General features: G+C 35.0%; 1 protein-coding gene and 1 long non-coding RNA gene across 15 annotated transcripts in view; one reads left to right on the plus strand and one right to left on the minus strand.

The window, feature by feature from the left end:
- The window catches only part of LOC111091262, a 30727-nt gene extending 20848 nt beyond the window's left edge, over positions 1-9879 (plus strand). For 2 of the 3 annotated variants that reach the window (XR_005374705.1, XR_005374703.1), the window contains 2 exons: positions 6852-6973; positions 9740-9879. This is a non-coding gene — a long non-coding RNA (uncharacterized LOC111091262). Of the gene's footprint in view, positions 1-3123; positions 3476-6851; positions 6974-9739 lie in introns of those variants that run through there. The other variant, XR_005374704.1, reaches the window with a different exon arrangement.
- The window catches only part of CNTN4 (contactin 4), a 916127-nt gene that overhangs the window by 634566 nt on the left and 263664 nt on the right, over positions 1-17897 (minus strand). The window lies entirely within an intron of this gene.

Genomic DNA, 17897 nt, shown 5'->3' on the forward strand with positions numbered 1-17897 from the left:
GTCATTTCCCATGTCTAGCCAAGAAACAAATTATGAAAGAGAAAATATTGGGGCTTGTCTCTCTCCAGAAAAGAAAGCAAAGGCAAGGTTAAAAAAAATTCTAAAATAGTACTCAGGATTCCAGAATACAACAGCAATGAATTCAATAGAGCAGAAACACAATTTTAAATCAGAAATTTTAAATGAGAAATCCAGAAATCACAAAATTGCTAGAAATCTTTGAAGTTAGAAAGAAATGTCTAGTTTCCCTATTCTCTTTTCAGATCTCCCATTTTGTAGATGGGATTACTAAAATCTAAAGAGCAAGTTATTTGGTCTAATGTCAATTAAGGTAAGAACAGAAAAATAAATAAAAACCACAAAGCAAGCAGGATTAGCAAGTCAAATCCTGGTCCTTAATTTGGTAATAGACATTGTACTAAGTGACTCAGGTAAATTGGCTATTTTGCTACATGTCCACAGTTATAAGGTGAGAATATTTGCTTGGCCCACCAAAGTGATGTTCAGGTAAACTAATTAAAGTTTGAAAACTGTTCTGAAAATATAGGGTGCAGCAAGAGTGGTAAGCATCATTACTATTCAAATTAATACCAAATCTCACCTGTTCCACAGAGCTATATAAATGTAAAATAGATTCATTTCATTTTCTTCCTGCCTCCAATCTTCAACATCTGATCTTAGGGCTCTTTAATATTATATCCAAATGACCTAAAGAATCATAAGAGAGGGACGCCTAGATGGCTAAAGCAGTTAAGCATCTGCCTTCAGCTCAGGTCCAGATCCCAGAATCCAGGATCTAGTCCCACATCTAGCTTGAGTCCCCCATCAGGCTCCTTGTGGGAAGCCTGCTTCTCCCTCTGCCTATGTCTCTGCCTCTCTCCCTCTCTCTCTGTGTCTTTCATGAATAACTAAAATCTAAAAAAAAAAAAAAAAAAAAAAAAAAGAATCATAAGACAAAAACAGAACCCTTGAAATGATAGTGATTCAAACCCTAATGCCATGACCAGGGCATTGAGATACACTGAGAATATCCAAATTTTACTTTAAAAAAATGAAGAGTTACTTTGGAAAAATCCCATACCATTTTCCCTAACTTTAGTAAAAACACAATGGAATAAGGAAAGGGAATGGCATTTTTTACTTCAAATGACCAACTTTTTTTTTTTTTTTTGACAACTTACACTATGTGACTGATAGTACCTAATTAAATTCTCACTATGACCCTATGATGCTGATAAATTTATAACCTACAAATTTTTAAGCTAATGAGGAAATTGTACCTTGGAGAGGTTATATATTTTTCCCAAGGTCATGTAGTTTAATCTAGTAATGACGAGAGATGCAAATCCCAGCAGTCAGATTTCAAAAATAAGATTTTAACAATAAATAATACCCCCTTTAGCTGAATATTTTATTTTATAATCATCATCTTATGCCCCTAACCAATAATTAATACTTAGTAGCAATTAGGTAATGTCGGGGAGCAGGAACTGTCCCCTCACAGGTCCTTCTAGTTTGATTAAAAATCAAATCGACAAGAGACAGATTCATAGGAGAAAATCAAATTTAATAGGCCTACATACAGGGAATACATACAGACATAGAAATTCCAAAGACAATCAGGCAAAATGAGGTATATATGTCATTCTGAACCAAAGAGAAGAGGGCAGGGGTCTGTAACTTCAGAGAAATGAATGTGCTTCACAGGATGATAAGAAGAGCAGGTATTTGGTAATTAGGTGTTAACCCTGTCATACAGATGGGTCATTCAGATAAAACTCATCTATGCTAATAACTCTTATTCTGGGAAAGAATTTAGATTCTTAAGTGTGGTTAAGGGGGGACAAAATTTCTCTTAAGCATACACAGTCTCAAGTGCCTATAGCTCAAAATAATCCACGTGCTAAAGTGGCTCATTAGACACAGGGATTTTGTCCTGAACCCTTACTGTAACAAGGCTCAAAGGGACCTGTGAAACTCTGGAAACACCACCCTAACTTTTTTGATTAAGATGCTGAGGTCAACAACATTAATAAAATTAACTGTCCAAGGTACTATCAGAAGTTATTCTCCAGAGTGAGAAGAGAATATACAACTTATAGCCTTAGGATTTTTTCCTCTTCAACAGAAAGAGCTACATTCTTCTTAGAGAATTTTACCCATATTGACAACCATTTGGTTGAAAGAAAGAGAAGGAAGAGAAGAAGAGATAAGAAAGAAGAGAAGGAAAAGAAGGAAGAGAATGGAAGGAAGGAAGGAAGGAAGGAAGGAAGGAAGAAAGAAAGGAAGGAAGGAAGGAAGGGAGAGAAAAGAGGAGGGGGGACGGGAGATGGGAAACAGAAGAGGAAGGAGAATGGAATAAGGAGGAGGAGAAGGAAGGGAGAGGTAAAAGAAAGTGGTAGGAATAAAGAGAAATAAAGTAAAAGAAAGAAAATGGACTATATGATCTAATTACTAGAAAAACTGTCTCAATCTTTTATGCTGCTTTGATTGTTAGTCCAGATTCCATTTAAAGGCTCAAATATCATACCTCTATTGTATAAGAAAATGTGCTAGATGATTAATGAGAAGTACATGAAGCACAAGCATCTGCCCTCATTTAACCTACATGACAACAAAAAGACAATTTGTTAGTATATGGTCAGTGACTGAATAAAGCACCTTATATTTGAAAGCTTATGAAACTGTAGTATTAATTTTCCATTCCTCTAAATCCAATAATAAAGGGATGCACTCTTACAAAACACCAATAACAACAATGCAAATTCTCCTCCTACTAAGATTCAAAGGGCAGAAAAAGAAAAAAATAATTCTATTACCAGGATTATTTGTGCCTCTTCCTTTCTAAAAAAAAAAAAAAAAGAAAGAAAAAAGAAAAAAAAAAATCTAAAGCTAGAAGTTTCAAGTTCCCAAGTTTTGTCTTTAAACTCATTTCTCCTCATGTAAGACATAAATTATCTAGCTATTTCTCTGATGCACCATGAGGTCAATGAAATGATAAACATAGCACCTAGCACAATGCCTAACAAATGGGTTGTCCTAAAACATATTACATGAAAAAAATGAGTGCGTGTAGCAAAGATTTCTGCCTGTTCACCAAGATACGTTTTTCCCTTTTTCCAGGGCTTTATCTAGATGATATTTCCCAGCTTGTCATGCAGCCAAAAAAGGCCATGTGACTGAAGTCCAACCAATGTGAATGGAAGTAAAGCCTGTGCCATAAAACCTCTCACAAGCTACTTCAAGTTCTTTCCCTCACACTGACTGGAATGCTGATGCCCAGATCATTTTGTAAAACATATGCTGAAGAGGCAAAATCCTTTTCTGCCTTGATCGCTGGAGAACAATGTAGATAACATGACCAACTCCTTCTCATACTCCTAGACATAGAACTATCCTGGATTTTTTTTCAATTTTTATTTATTTATGATAGTCACAGAGAGAGAGAGAGAGAGAGAGAGAGAGAGGCAGAGACACAGGCAGAGGGAGAAGCAGGCTCCATGCACCGGGAGCCTGATGTGGGATTCGATCCAGGGTCTCCAGGATCGCGCCCTGGGCCAAAGGCAGGCGCCAAACCGCTGCGCCACCCAGGGATCCTATCCTGGATTTTTATGAACTTGAGAAATAAAATTCTATTTTATTAAGTCAATGCATTTTGGGTCCATTTATTACATCTGTTTATCTTATCCTAAATTAATGCAATGGGTAATCATAGAATTTAAGCCCCAAATCATATTGTGGCATGTAGGCTTTACACTATATATATTTCAAATAATGAAAGTACTAGCAACTATTCTATTTTATACAAACAATGTAAGAAATCATCACATGACCACAACAGCTGGTGGGAGCTCATCCTTCTAAGAATCTGTTCTTTTGGAAAAAGAAACTTCTGTACTAGCACTGAGCTTTGCTTTTTTAAAAAAAGATTTTATTTATTAATTCATGAGAGACACAAAGAGAGAGGCAGAGACATAGGCAAAGGGAGAAGCAGGCTCCCTGCAGGGAGCCCGGTGTGGGACTCGATCCCAGGATCACACCCTGAGCCAAAGGCAGATGCTCAACCACTGGGCCACCCAATGTCCCCAAGTTTTGCACTTTTATGCAAATTTATTATATCATAAATATTCTGGGAAGCTTCATTTTACTGTCTTCTGAGGCTCTTTCTTAAGTAGCTTTTTTTAAAAGACACTCAAATCTAAAATTAGTGTGTTAGTGTGCAAAGACAATGAAAACTGCCTGACCTTTCCTGTGAAGATATCACATCTCCAGAAAGGAAACCTTTAATAGTGTGCAGGGACAATGCATTCCTCAGTGACTTAACAACCTGTGTGTAGGTGAAGGAGAGAGAGAAAAAGACTATGTCTTGCAGGTACGACCAATCACTCTATTAATACGCTGTATAATGAAGCACAGTTCAAGATGGCATTTATATTAAAGACAGTGTGCTATGCAAGCTATGTGGCTATGCTTCCTATCAGAGAGGGGTACCACTAGCAATACTAATACTGCCTTCTATTTTTTTAAAAAATCACTGGATACAGCATCTAGAAACTGGTAAGAGCCCTCATTTTTTTGGTATGTTAATATAGCTGATGCTTTAGCACTGTCTCAGAACTGTACGCTGGTGAATAATGAAGCAATCCATGGTCAGCACACAACTAAGGTGAAAGGACATAGCAAACATTAAAATTGGAAATATTACCTCATATTAAATGTTAATCATACAATTTTTTTTTTACTGTCAAATACCCTCTTACCCAAAATTATACAGAAACTAAGAAATTGCAAAAATTTAGAGAAAGGAATTCTCAAAGTAAGAAGACAAAAAAACAAAGACAACTGTGGAAAGCACTTATTCCATCCAAAATACTTTATCTCAAAGATCTCCTGGTGATATACAAGTACTTTTACTTCAAAGTCCAACTTCAAATATCACTTCTTTGAAGCCTTTCCTGACTTGATCATAGCTGCCCCTGTCCAAAAGGGAAAGGTATCTACCTTTTGTGTGTTCCCATAACTCTTGGTTTTTACCATTAAACATATCATCACCATCATCATCATCACCACCACCAGCACTCATATTTATCTGGCACTTTCTAGAAACATCACAGAGATCAATATTCTAATTTTGGATTAGGAAACAAATAATAAGAATTATTGTATTATAATCAAATAGTTCAATAGAAACAAAAGAATAGTGCCACACCGTATATTGTTTTCTACCTGGTTCATGGATTACTTATGTCTTTAAATTTATAGTTGAAACTCACAACATAGTCCTGTGACTACAATATCTTATTCAACAGTTAGCACTCTATTGTCATTTAGTAACAGAATAACAGATGTTTATCTCATGTTTTTATTTTTCATGAGTAGTAGAGAGTAGCTATCGTGTAAGGAAAAGACCCTTGAAGTATAGGCCAACTAAGAAAAGAAAGGAAAATAAACCAAATATTACACTGGAAGTGAACAGAGGAGGGTTTGTAAAACCAGCTGTTTTTTTTTTTTCTTTTTTCTTTTTTATTTTTTCTTCTTTTCAACTGATGTATGTCAGGCCAGTATAAAAGGGGCGAGTTGAACATCTGGACCCAAACCAAAGCATTTAACATTTCCAAGCAATTCAGAGGCACAGATGATTTATGATGCTATTCTTAGATTTTTATCATGTGTCCTCTCACTTTATGAAATGTGGGCAGGAACATAAACCTGGTGACACTTCATGACATAAAAACAGTGATTGAAGACTGATAAGAAAGAAAAGAAGAATCATTTTGGTTTGGAGATGTTCAGAACAGGGCAGGCTCCTGGGAAGATGAGTTGAATTTTGCTCTAGCGGCAGTGCCTCTAGCAATTGAAGGAACTCTATGTTTAGGCAATCCCTGGCCTCCTCTATCTCTAGAAAAAGCAGAATAGGATCTGTAACTTAACTGATGTACCTGTGTGGCTTTTTTTGCTAGAAAAGCTGAGGCAGTCATATTATTGAGTATTGAAAGGCCCTGGAGATAATAAGACCATCATAATATATTTTCTGTCTTCAAATGACCCATCTCCTTCTGCACTAGGGAGGGAGGAACGGGGGCAGGGGGTGGGCATAAAAAGAAGGCTGTAAAAGAAAAGAAATGAAGGGAAAAGGTAAGATGACTGTGACATACGAACCAAAATAGAAACATCATGGCATACTGGCAAAGCTGAAGTTTGTTTATAAATCACTTCTCTAAATGATATCCCTCTGCAACACAAAATAATGCTTCAGAAAATACCTGTGGGTAGCAATTTGTATTTAATGGAAAAGACATGGAATATATTTAGAAACACTAGAAACCATCTATTGTCACCAACTTGTTGATTAATTTCAAAATCATTACTCAATTTCATAAAACCTCTTTGGACTAAAGCAGATTTGCACAATAACCTTTTAAGACATCACATTATATGTATATTGTCAGATGAACTTTCCAATTTTTAAAATATATCACTCAATGTAACAATATCAAATCATTGAATTAGCTAAAATAAGTAACAAATTATGGTATAAAATGCTAAATTATATCTAAATATAGACAGAGCATTTTGGAAAAGTCATTAATCTTTTTCTCATTTATTTTACCAATATTTCAACCAGTGATACTGGATTAGTATCTCAGGGCATGATAAATGTGATCTTTCTTTCATTTAATCATTAAATAAAAATTTAAACATGCATTTATATTTTCTGATAGTATTTATGATAGTTTTGGCATTTAAGACTTTTTAATTTCCTCATGGTCAATCATGTATAATGACTAACATAAATATTTCATTGCTTCTAATAATTATTTCTTAATAGAATCATAGTCTTGTTTTTTCAGATAAGTCTTGCCACTTTAGAATTGTCCATCAAGAACATATGATGTTCTACTTTACACATAGATACGAGACAAGTGAGCAACAGTTCTGGAGATTCCTAGTTACGTGATATTACAACAGATTCGTAAGTACCTACTCTGAATACGACTGCATAGATACAGATTGTTTACGAACAACAGTATGAAACAGGCAACGTTTTAAAGTCAAGCTCTTTATATATATAGCTGTGGGACATCACAGGAAATGAACAACCCTTCTTTCTAGATATGAGAATTGAGATGCACAGCTGCCTGCATTAACTGAAGCTCTGTCTTGGGGCTAGGATTGGGTTATCCTGGACTTCCCTCATAGGCCAATTTATTCCATGATTTATGGGCAGGAGGTTGTAAATAAATGTCAATGTCCACCTTCCACCTGAGAAGCCCATTTTCCGTTGCTGAATTAGAAGGCATGCACTTACAAAAAAAGAAAAAAACTTTCCTTTAAGGGTCCTAAAAAAGAGCTGCTTAATTATTCGTGCCACACATCCTACAGAATAAAGTTCTCCTAATCATAGCAGAGAAATCATTATTATTGATTGAAATGTCATTTCAGTCAGAGATCAGGAACCCCAAAAAAGATCATTTTTGCTTCCCAAATTAACCATAAAAAGTTTAAACTGTAAGTGAAATGCCATTCTATGCTGTTGCAATGAATTTCCAATAATAGTATCTACTTTATTTTGGTTCAAAAACACTGCCTTAATTAGGCTGACCTTTCAAGAGCTTTTCTAGAACTGAAATTCTTTAAAATGCTTCCGCATACTATATTCACAAGCAATCTATCTGTCCAAATATAATTATAAAAGCTTTAAAATCACAACTTAGTATTTGTTTTAGACACCAAATATTATTTTTGTCATTTCTTCTGCCAAACATCAAAGTCCCATTCTGAAGCTATTAACAGACTTAAAAATTTTAATACACACTTGTACCAGATGAGTATTTGCCAAATATTAAAAACTTTTTTTTTTGGCTGGGGGTAGCGGGCCAGGGATGTGGATAAAACCAAAAAATGAAACATTGTTTCAAGAAATCAAGCAATATCTAAGTAATGTATCCACTTTGAAGAGTGCTTTGCTTATAATCATGATACCCATATTTGTCTAATTCTTACCTTGACTTTCAGTGTTTAAAAAACACTTCTATGTATTTTATTCCATTGGAAAATTGCAATATTCCTGGGAAGTACAGAACAGTTTTCTATTTAAGAGATGAAGAAATAGTTTCAGACAGAGTAATCATGTCATTCCTCTCTAGGTCTTTAACGAGCTACTACTCTCAGAGAGTAAGATTCTCCTCAAGCCATGTTGGGTCTAAGTCACAGCTTTTCTGACATTCAATAGGAACAACATTGCTTCCTACATTTGTCATTACTAAATGAACCTTTGAGATTAATTCCTCTAAAACCTCAGTGCTCCTCCTTACCTTATAAAATTGGAGGGTGGGGTGGAAGAAGACTAAAACTGAAGTGATTTTTTCCAAGGTCAAACAATTTACTAGAGCCCACCTAACATGTGACCCTACATCTTCTAACTCCTGTTCAATTGCACTATCATCTCCTTCCTGTTTCTCCTTTTCCAGAACTAGACAGAGATAAAAACATTTCAAGTCAAGCTCTGAAAGCCAGCTAGCCAGCCCTGAAAGATAATGAAAGTGTCTTCAGAAATGTTTGCCTTTTTAAATTCATGTTTTTCAGAAAACACTAAGGCTTGGAACCTGGTGTCAAATAACAGCAATGCCCCTGGATTTAGAGTTTTTGAAGAATGGGTACACTTCCTCCATGGACCTTTTAGCATTGCATGTGTCACATCCTCTGCTGACCAAGGAAGAATGTACAAATTAGCCATATAGTTTGTTGCCCTTTGGATCCAGTAATCTATCACATATTTCCAGCCACAATGTTCATTGGACTTTTAGTTGATCAATCACATAAAACCACTATTTTCAAAACACTTCACAAAATTATCAAATTTCTATGCATTCAGCAAACACTGAAAACCATTTATATCCCCTTCACATTATGGCTTTAGTTTTTTACATGTTAAGCCTCTAAAGCATATGTTCTCAACAAAATTAATAAATAGATAAGGCTACTACAAGTGCTTGTCACCTCTCCAACCCCCAACCAGGGTTCCCAAAAGATTATTTTGGGAAGGATAACATTTATGCACCTTTACTAACACTTAGTGAGAAACATAAACCCGTATTATCAGAGCCTGCTTCACCACTTCTACAAAAAACATGACAACTGTTTATTTAAATGAGATGAAATTCTTATCTAAGCCAAATTGCACAAACATAATCAGATCTGGTTTTAAACCCTCCATTGAAAATACAGGTATTTGTATGCTTCCAGGACTCGGCCAACTGCTGTATTATCAATGTTAAAATTGCATGCAGTTGATTATTTAGCTTATTTCCCAATCACCACCTTCCAAAGGAAATTATTTAATAGAAATCAGCATCACATGAGTTTTGAGCTTCTGTGAGAATTAAAGGGAAATTTTTAACAGCTATGTGAATATCAAAATCCTTCCAAGCTTTTTTCTTGGTCAATTTATTCATTCAAAAATACATATTACATTACTATTACAAGCAACATACTGGGGATACAATCTAAGCATAAAAAGCAAACAACATACCAGGTTCCCTATCTTCATGCATTTTAGTCTAATGGGAGAGCAAATATTAGATAATAATGAAATAAACACAAACATATTCATTCATTCAATATTTATTCTGTATCAAATATTTATTTAGAGCCTACTATGTACAAAGCACTATTCCAGACATTTGAGTTATATTGGTCACCAGGCAAAATCATCCTCCTCTTTGTATTTATATTCTAGGATGCAGAGACCCACCCAATGTTAAGTACTGGAGAAAAGGAGGAAAAAAGACAAAATGGAGAAAGACAAAAGGGATAGAAAGCATTGGATTTGGGGGTTTGAAATTTTTTAAAGGATGTCAAAGACAAGTTTTATTAAAAGGTGACATGTGAGTTGACTTACAAAGTAATAAATTCCTTGGGTAAACATTACAAAACAAAGGCTTGCAAGCCATGAAGAGGATGCTGGTCTTTATGCCAAGGGCAATAGCAGACTTGATAAGATTAATGGTGAGATATTTTGTTACATTAGGAAGGGAGTAGAAAGGACTAGAAGGAAGAAACTCAGGTATCTAACCATTTTTCCCAAATGTGGTATCCAAGATATGGAAGAGATCAGAAACTACTCCACACATTCTCTCATATCTGCCCCTAAATTACACCCGCAGAAGATGGATTTGAAATCTTACTGGATACAAATGTAAATCATGAAATCACCAAGTAATGCAATAACTTTCCCTAGGCCTTAGCTTGTTGCTTTTAAATAAGGTTTTTCAGGTGCAGACTGACCTCACTTTTGCTAGGAAAGCTGGGTCTCACAAATGCCTGCCTCTTCTTCACAGAAAGAAGCAAATGTGTTATCCAGCAAATAATTTGAAAAACTAGGGTAATATAGCCATCTCCTGATTGAGAAACAGTGGGATAAACCTCCAGAATTCTATGACTCTTTGAATCCATGATAAAAACACATTGTCAAAAAAAGAAAAAAAAAAAAAAAACCACATTGTCACTGGTGAGCAATTAATCAGATAATCCATTCTTTTATTTAAAAAAAGTCAAAGAATTGCTGTCTTTGAGATTGCCACCATATTCAGATTAAGAGAATCACTCCATAATCTACAGAATCACTTTCTCTGATGAAAAATATGCAAATGGCTCTGAATCAAATAGTCTCATTAAGCAGTTATCCTTCCAATGTTGTCAGATCAAACAGGAACAGTAGCAGCAGGGGGCATTTCATTGCTCTGTCATCTCACCCTCCTTTATTCTGTACTCATTTCATTCTTTTGAAATGTCATTAAACTTGACTCTGGTACATTCTAACCTTAGTTTTTTTGCCAGTCATTTTCATGACCATTTTATGATTTCAAGCATACCAAAGCATCAGTTATGAAATAGTTCTCTCCAACATAATATTCTTAGTGAGGTTTTTATTTTATTTTAATGGATTTAGGCATTGGTCCTGTATTAAGTACTTTTAAAGTTATCAAATACCAAAAATGTACTTTATGACATAAGTCATTAGATGTGGGTAATTAACCTCAGTACTATCCTCAGGCTGTGAATCCAGTGTGTATTAAAGAGAACAGAGAGGATGTATAGGCAAAAAGAGAAAAGAAGAAGAAGAAGAAGAAGGAGGAGGAGGAGGAGGAGGAGGAGGAGGAGGAGCAGCAGCAGCAGCAGCAGCAAGAAGAGGAGGAGGGAACAAAAATAACAACTATTCTCATGTTCTAGAATTGAAAGTGGTATTAGCAGTCAATTATGGCTGGGCACTTGATCAGTAAGACTCTAAACTGGTACTGTGTAGCTGCAGTATCAATGTTATAACAGTCTCTATAGAAAATTAAGAGTGGAAAAAAACTACCAATATGGACAACTACACCCTATACCAAAATAATGATAATACTATACGTAGACTCAAACTTCTCAAGAGGGAAACAGCATTTTACTTAGGAGAAATGATTAAACCACCATTCTATTAGGTTGGATAAAAGAAAGAAAGCTGGTTCCAAACAAGTATAATTATGATTTTTTTTTTCATTTGTGACAAGTATTGTAATTTCTAACATTAGAATGCTAGCCAAAGCTCTAACTCAGAGGACCTTGTGCTTTCTTGAAAATGTAAATATACTTTTAATTTTCTAGTAAAAGGTAGGAAACATCAGGCTTCTAACATGGCCTGGACATTCTGCTGCATGGGCTCACATTCAGAGGATAAAGCCAGTGTGTATAATGGGGGCCATGATAGTCTGTGGAATTAGGAACATTTCTGAATTCTGTTAACGTTTCTAATTGCTGCACCCTCTTGCCAATTGTTGCACAGCTGAGGCTTCCTTGGAGAACCTCTTGCTCTTCATTTAGGCATTTGTCACCTGATACTTAGAGGGAATATTACAGGTTGCTAAATAATAATGACTCTGATTTTTCTTTAATTAACAAAAGAACAATAGTAACAGTATAATGAGAATACTTAGAGGGGCAATCAAATTATTCTTATCTGCTTTCTGAATAAGAGTTTAAAATGCTGGCTCTCCACAGCTCAAAAGAAATGAGAACAATGTCTATGTTTTGAAAATCAGCAAATCACTATTTTTTATTGGCATCTTTCTCTACTTTAGATTTAAGATTAGTTTAACACAGAGAGAAAAGCTTAATTTGCCTTCCAACTTTACATTAGCATTTCCTCTTCTTTATACTGCTTGAAGTGTGACTATGTTAATCAGAGATTTTGTTTTCTTGTTTTAAAGTCACAACCTTATACTTCAATATTGCAAAAACGACTTCCTAATACAAAGACTTTATAGTCTTGCACTACAAACAATTTTTTCTGTTATTATTTAAGAAAATGTGAAGAACTCAGTCCATTCATGTTTTGTATCTTAAGTAATCATCCACAATACATAAAATTCATAGTTATTAGAGAATCGGCTTCATAATATACAGGGTTGGAGATGCTTTGGCAATAATGACAACTTATCCATTAGCTCTTATAAATTATATTTATAAATTTATAATTTAGCTCTTATAAAAAATAAATGGCAGGAAAACCTGGAGATCAAGAAGGTTTCAGAGGGGTGATTCAAATAAAGGAATGGTTTTGAGTTTACTCAGGTACTCCTGTATGTACATCCATATATAAAATTCAGACTAAAACCATAAATGAAAAAGAAGTCTCAATATAGGAAGAAGGGAAAAGAGGTGATGTGGTTATCTTAGCATATTTTTAAATGCTGAATTATAAAACCATAGTAAATCATTAAATTGGTTCTTGCTTAAATCTATCTGTAAGCTCTATAGAAGTTCTATAGAAAAATACTACTATGGATTCTAAAGTGAATTTAATGATTTAATAAGAGTAGGGCCAAGGGGGCTAAAGGCTCAAATATTCTGAGTATTTTTAAGCGCTCTAGACAAAAAAGTTTCAATTGGTTCTCTATGCTAAAAAGAGGAATAACTCAGCCCACAGACAAGTAAGATTTTTACACCAACAGAAAGATAATCTACCCTAGTTATCCAGTACATATCATAAGTATATTTAAGCTTGTCATATTTTCAAGGGTAGTTTGTGTTTTTACATTCCTGAAAATAATCTAAAAATATGTTGGGGGGATAATTTAAGCTTTCAAATATGTCTTTGTAATTTGCCATTGTGTATTTAAAATGAAAAACTGGGATCCCTGGGTGGCGCAGAGGTTTGGTGCCTGCCTTTGGCCCAGGGCGCAATCCCAGAGACCCGGGATCAAATCCCACATCGGGCTCCCGGTGCATGGAGCCTGCTTCTCCCTCTGCCTGTGTCTCTGCCCCTCTCTCTCTCTCTCTCTCTCTGTGACTATCATAAATAAAAAAAAATTTTTTTTAAAAATGAAAAACTGGAAGCAACAAATATTTTGCATGTCACATCCAAGTTTTCCCCCAAAATAATAAAGTGTGACACTGAGAAATTCCAGTAACTTTTCTTCTATAAATCTATGTATTTTGTATAATATTTTTAGGTTTTGTTTTATTTTTATGCTAGAAACTACTCTTTTGTTATATGGCATTCAGTCTGTCAGGATATCCCTATGTACACAGATGCTTCATAAATATTAGAAAATCAAAGACAAACATAGCTAGATGGCCATATATACTAAATTTGAAGGAACATCATGCAAAGTGTATATATCGTTATTATTTGGGGTTTCTACAAACTATAGCTAAGCATGAATATTTTCAACTTAAAATCTTTGTATGCAACTTATTAAATATGGCATTCTTTAGCTACTAAAATCACATAACCATAATCAACAGGATAGTGGTGACAACACAAGTTTTAAGAAGAGACATGGACTGTGTCAAGGTAGATTTTGTCCTCCATCTTTTATTTTCTAACAAAGATGACCATTATAACAAAGGAAAATGTGTTGAATGAAAAAAAAAGTATAGATTTCAGGTCAAAAATCCCCAAATTTAGATCCTAATGTTTAATCTCTTTTGAATCACAATTTATTGAATTTGTTTTTTTAGCTCTAACTTAATTACACAATGTGATTTTTTTCACCTGTTTAAATTTACTTCTCCTGAAAGGATAAAGCCAACAAAGGAAAAGGCTTTCCAAACATATAGAGTTCCAGGAGAGAAAGTAGTGGGTAGATTTGAATTGAGGGTTAAGGCTCAAAGAATAAGTTAAAAATATCATTCAATCAAAACTACTTTTATTCATGACGAGGTACTATGTTGGGGACAGACATACTTTACCTTCTTTCAACAGTCCCAATAGAGACAGATTTCTCCATTTGTTTTATTTTCCTTAGGACTGGAATAGATCACTGTTTCTTCACAGAGTACTATATCTAGGTAACTTTTGATGTGCATTTAAGGGGCACAGTGTATAAAATTACTTATATGTAAACTTTAGAATCACACTGGGCATGGCAAGATGTTCACATGAAAGAAGCACAGGGGATTTAGTAGAACAGAATCTCACTCCTCATCTCAGCCTGACTTTAGCAAATAAGATCACTAAAGAACTGGAAGGTAGAAATGACTCTCTGTTCTTTATTCTTTACCTTTTCTCTCCATCTCTTTCTTTCCTTGTTCCTTTATTAACTGGAGAGAGTAAATTTGAAAAGATAAATTTGAATTTAATGCACATCATTAAGGTTACTTTTATTGGGTCTGCGAGGTAGTGGAAAACACAGTAAGAATAGATATGAGAAAGGTAAATTGGGGACAGATCATAAACACTGAATATCAAGATTGGACTCTATTTTATAGATAATGGGGAATATTTTTATCCACATGAGAGACTAAACAGAGCTGTGTTTCAGTACGGTGAATCTTTAGAATCAAATGAGGAAGTATAGATGAAAGAAAATGCCAGACTGAACCAAGCTTGACATTGAGGAGGAAAAAAGACATGATGGATATATTGTTACCTATACTTAAAACAACTGTTTTAAATCCCCAGAAGTCTTTTCTCCATCATAAAATAATAATATTAAACTAAATAACTACTGTAGCATCTCTCCAAATTGAGTATTTAGAAATGTGCTTAAGTCACAAGGTGAAAAACATACAATATACTAAACATTGTATTATAACTTCCTTATCCCCAAAGGATAAATGGTTTGAAAAATGTCTACAGTACAAAGTTAAATTGCACCATTATTCATAGAGTATTTTGTGGGCTATGAAAATAATGTATTTGAGGAAGATCAACACACTCACAAAAATACACACACAGAGAAGTTACAAGACTTGTTATTGTCATGGCAATGGCCTAGATTCACTACGGAATTGTCTCTCTTAAAAATAGTAACAATAGAATTTTCTTCTTTAACTTTGTTGAAATAACTAATAGGTCCCTTCAATTACCAGGAAACCAAGATTCATAGGATCAGATTTTGCATAATTTTTCTTTTTATCTGCAGCTTCCAAAACAAAATGTAATACACTATCTATTGATTTGGTTTAGTTCTTAAGCAAGGCCTGAATTATAACTACTTAACCGTTCTCCAAGGATTCAGCCAGATTAAGAGAGATCCAAGAGTGGCTATGTTGTCAAAAAGTGCTAGACGGTTCTTTTGAAATAATCTAACTCAGGCTAACATTTAAGAGTTTTGAAAATGGAAATTCTATCATCATCACTCAAAGATTCCAGTAACAGCCCTTCCCCATCTGACATGCCAGCACTTAGTGGTCCCTGAAAATAGAAAGAAGAGAAACAAAATAGAATAAAGAGAACAAGTGCAGTAACTATGATGATATTATCATGGAACTTTCCAATGTATTGGCCTGCTATTTATTGGACACTGTACTAGGCTCTTTATAAATATCTTGACAACCACCAGAGAGAATTATTTCCATTTTATAGAAGATGGTTCAGCAGATCAAAAAGCTCAAGTTATAATGCTAGGTGGGGTTACAGCACTGGAGTTCAAATCCAGGACTGTCTGATTTCCAAACTTAATTTAGTTGAATTCTGCAATGTTCTCCACACAACACAAGGTTAAGGAGTAACACTGAAATATTATAGCATCACATCTAAGCAAAGCTCCGGCTCTTAGATGGCTAGAACGTAAAGTTGCCTAGTCTGTTATAAATATTCCATTCATCAGTGATCATTAAGAAGCGATCATATAACTGGAAATATGCAATACACTTTATTTATTTTCTATTCGTAGGAAATCACCTACATTAAGGCTATAGATTATGTGTTACCTTAATATTTATTGTTTCAGTCGCTGGCAGAATTATTACATTCTGTGCTTTATGAAGCTTGCTATCAATACCATCTTGAAAATGACTTTAAATTATAACAAAGCCTTTCTGAAGAGGATGCTGACCAGTTATTCTCCAACTCTACAGAGGTCTATAAAAAGAGGAAAGATGTTAGACTTTGGTGATTTTTGGAGACAGCATCAAGGCTCAGCAAAAAGAAAATACAGTTTGGAGTCAGATAGATTTTGATCTAAACTGCCATTTCCCAGGATTTATTAACCAAGACACCCTGGATAGTTTCCACATATACATAATAAGGGCAAAATAACAGCCACCTCACATGGTTATTGTAAAGCTTAAAATAGGAACATATAAATTACTTATCTCCTGTACGTTGTAGGAAAAAAAAGTACAGGTTTGGGAGATAAATTAGTTTTCATCACGTGTTTACCTGTGGTGTCATAAACTAGTTGTATTCATTAGCATTTCCTAGAGTAGTTTTCTCTTCTTTTTTACTTTTATGGTTTTATTTTTTTAAGTAATCTCTACATCCAATGTGGGACTCAAACTTACAACCCTGAGATGAAGAGTCTCATGCTCTCCTGACTGAGCTAGCCTGTTGGCCCAAGATACAGTTTTCTGATGAGGAAAATGGCATTTGCCTTAGAGGAAGGATAGATGTGACATGCTTAGCCTCATACTAGCATTTGGTAAATAACCATAAATGTAAGTAAACCTCACCCCTTGCCTATTAGAGAGAAGACATTTGAAATATTTTGACTTGCTTCCTCCAGTAACAGGAAAGTGATTTCTTATCACAAGTTGATCAAAAACCTGTTCATTAAGGCAGGGGTGTGGAATGGAGATATTCGGGCAATTTACATATGAAAGACTCAGCCAGGCCTTGGTTGGTTGAGATACAGACACCCAGAGCGCTTCCACCATTAAAGTATTACAGATACGCTCATGTACAAACTTGGAATATTGTATACATAGTTGTCTTACTTAGGCTTTAAGTGTGACTCTTACCATAGTCACTCCCCTGTTTAGAGTCCCTAAGGTCTAATTTTATTTTTAGAATAAAGGTATAAATTTTTACATTGCTTATAGGCCCTAGGTATATCTGGGCCTTGCCTAATGCTTAAGCTACTCTCCTTAATTGCCACATTCAATCATATTTAACACCTTACTCTTTTTTGAATGCACCAATTTCTTTCCTACCTTCACATCCTGGACTATGCTCCTCACTTTGCCTGGAATTCATCCTTAGCTGGGTCAACTCTTACTCTTTCTTCTTTTTTTTTTCTTTTAAAGATTTTATTTCTTTATTCATGAGAGACAGAGAGAGAGAGAGAGACAGAGAGAGAGAGAGGCAGAGACACAGGCAAAGGGAGAAGCAGGCTCCATGCAGGGAGCCCGTGTGGGACTCGATCCTGGGACTCCAGGATCACGCCCTAGGCCAGGCACGCACTAAACCACTGAGCCATCCAGGGATCCCCTCTTTCTCCTTTTATGTATTTATATTGGAATTTTTAATAGACTTTTTCCCAGGTACTCCTACAGTTCTCAGATCACCCTGTGTGTCTGCTTATCTTAAAACAATTATCTAAATTATAAATTTAATGTGCATTTATGCAATTATTTTTCAACATCTCAGATCCTATAAAATTATAGGCATAATGACAGCACTATCTGTGACT

This window comes from Canis lupus, chromosome 20 (genome assembly GCF_011100685.1).
Source record: "Canis lupus familiaris isolate Mischka breed German Shepherd chromosome 20, alternate assembly UU_Cfam_GSD_1.0, whole genome shotgun sequence".
Taxonomy (NCBI): domain Eukaryota; kingdom Metazoa; phylum Chordata; class Mammalia; order Carnivora; family Canidae; genus Canis; species Canis lupus.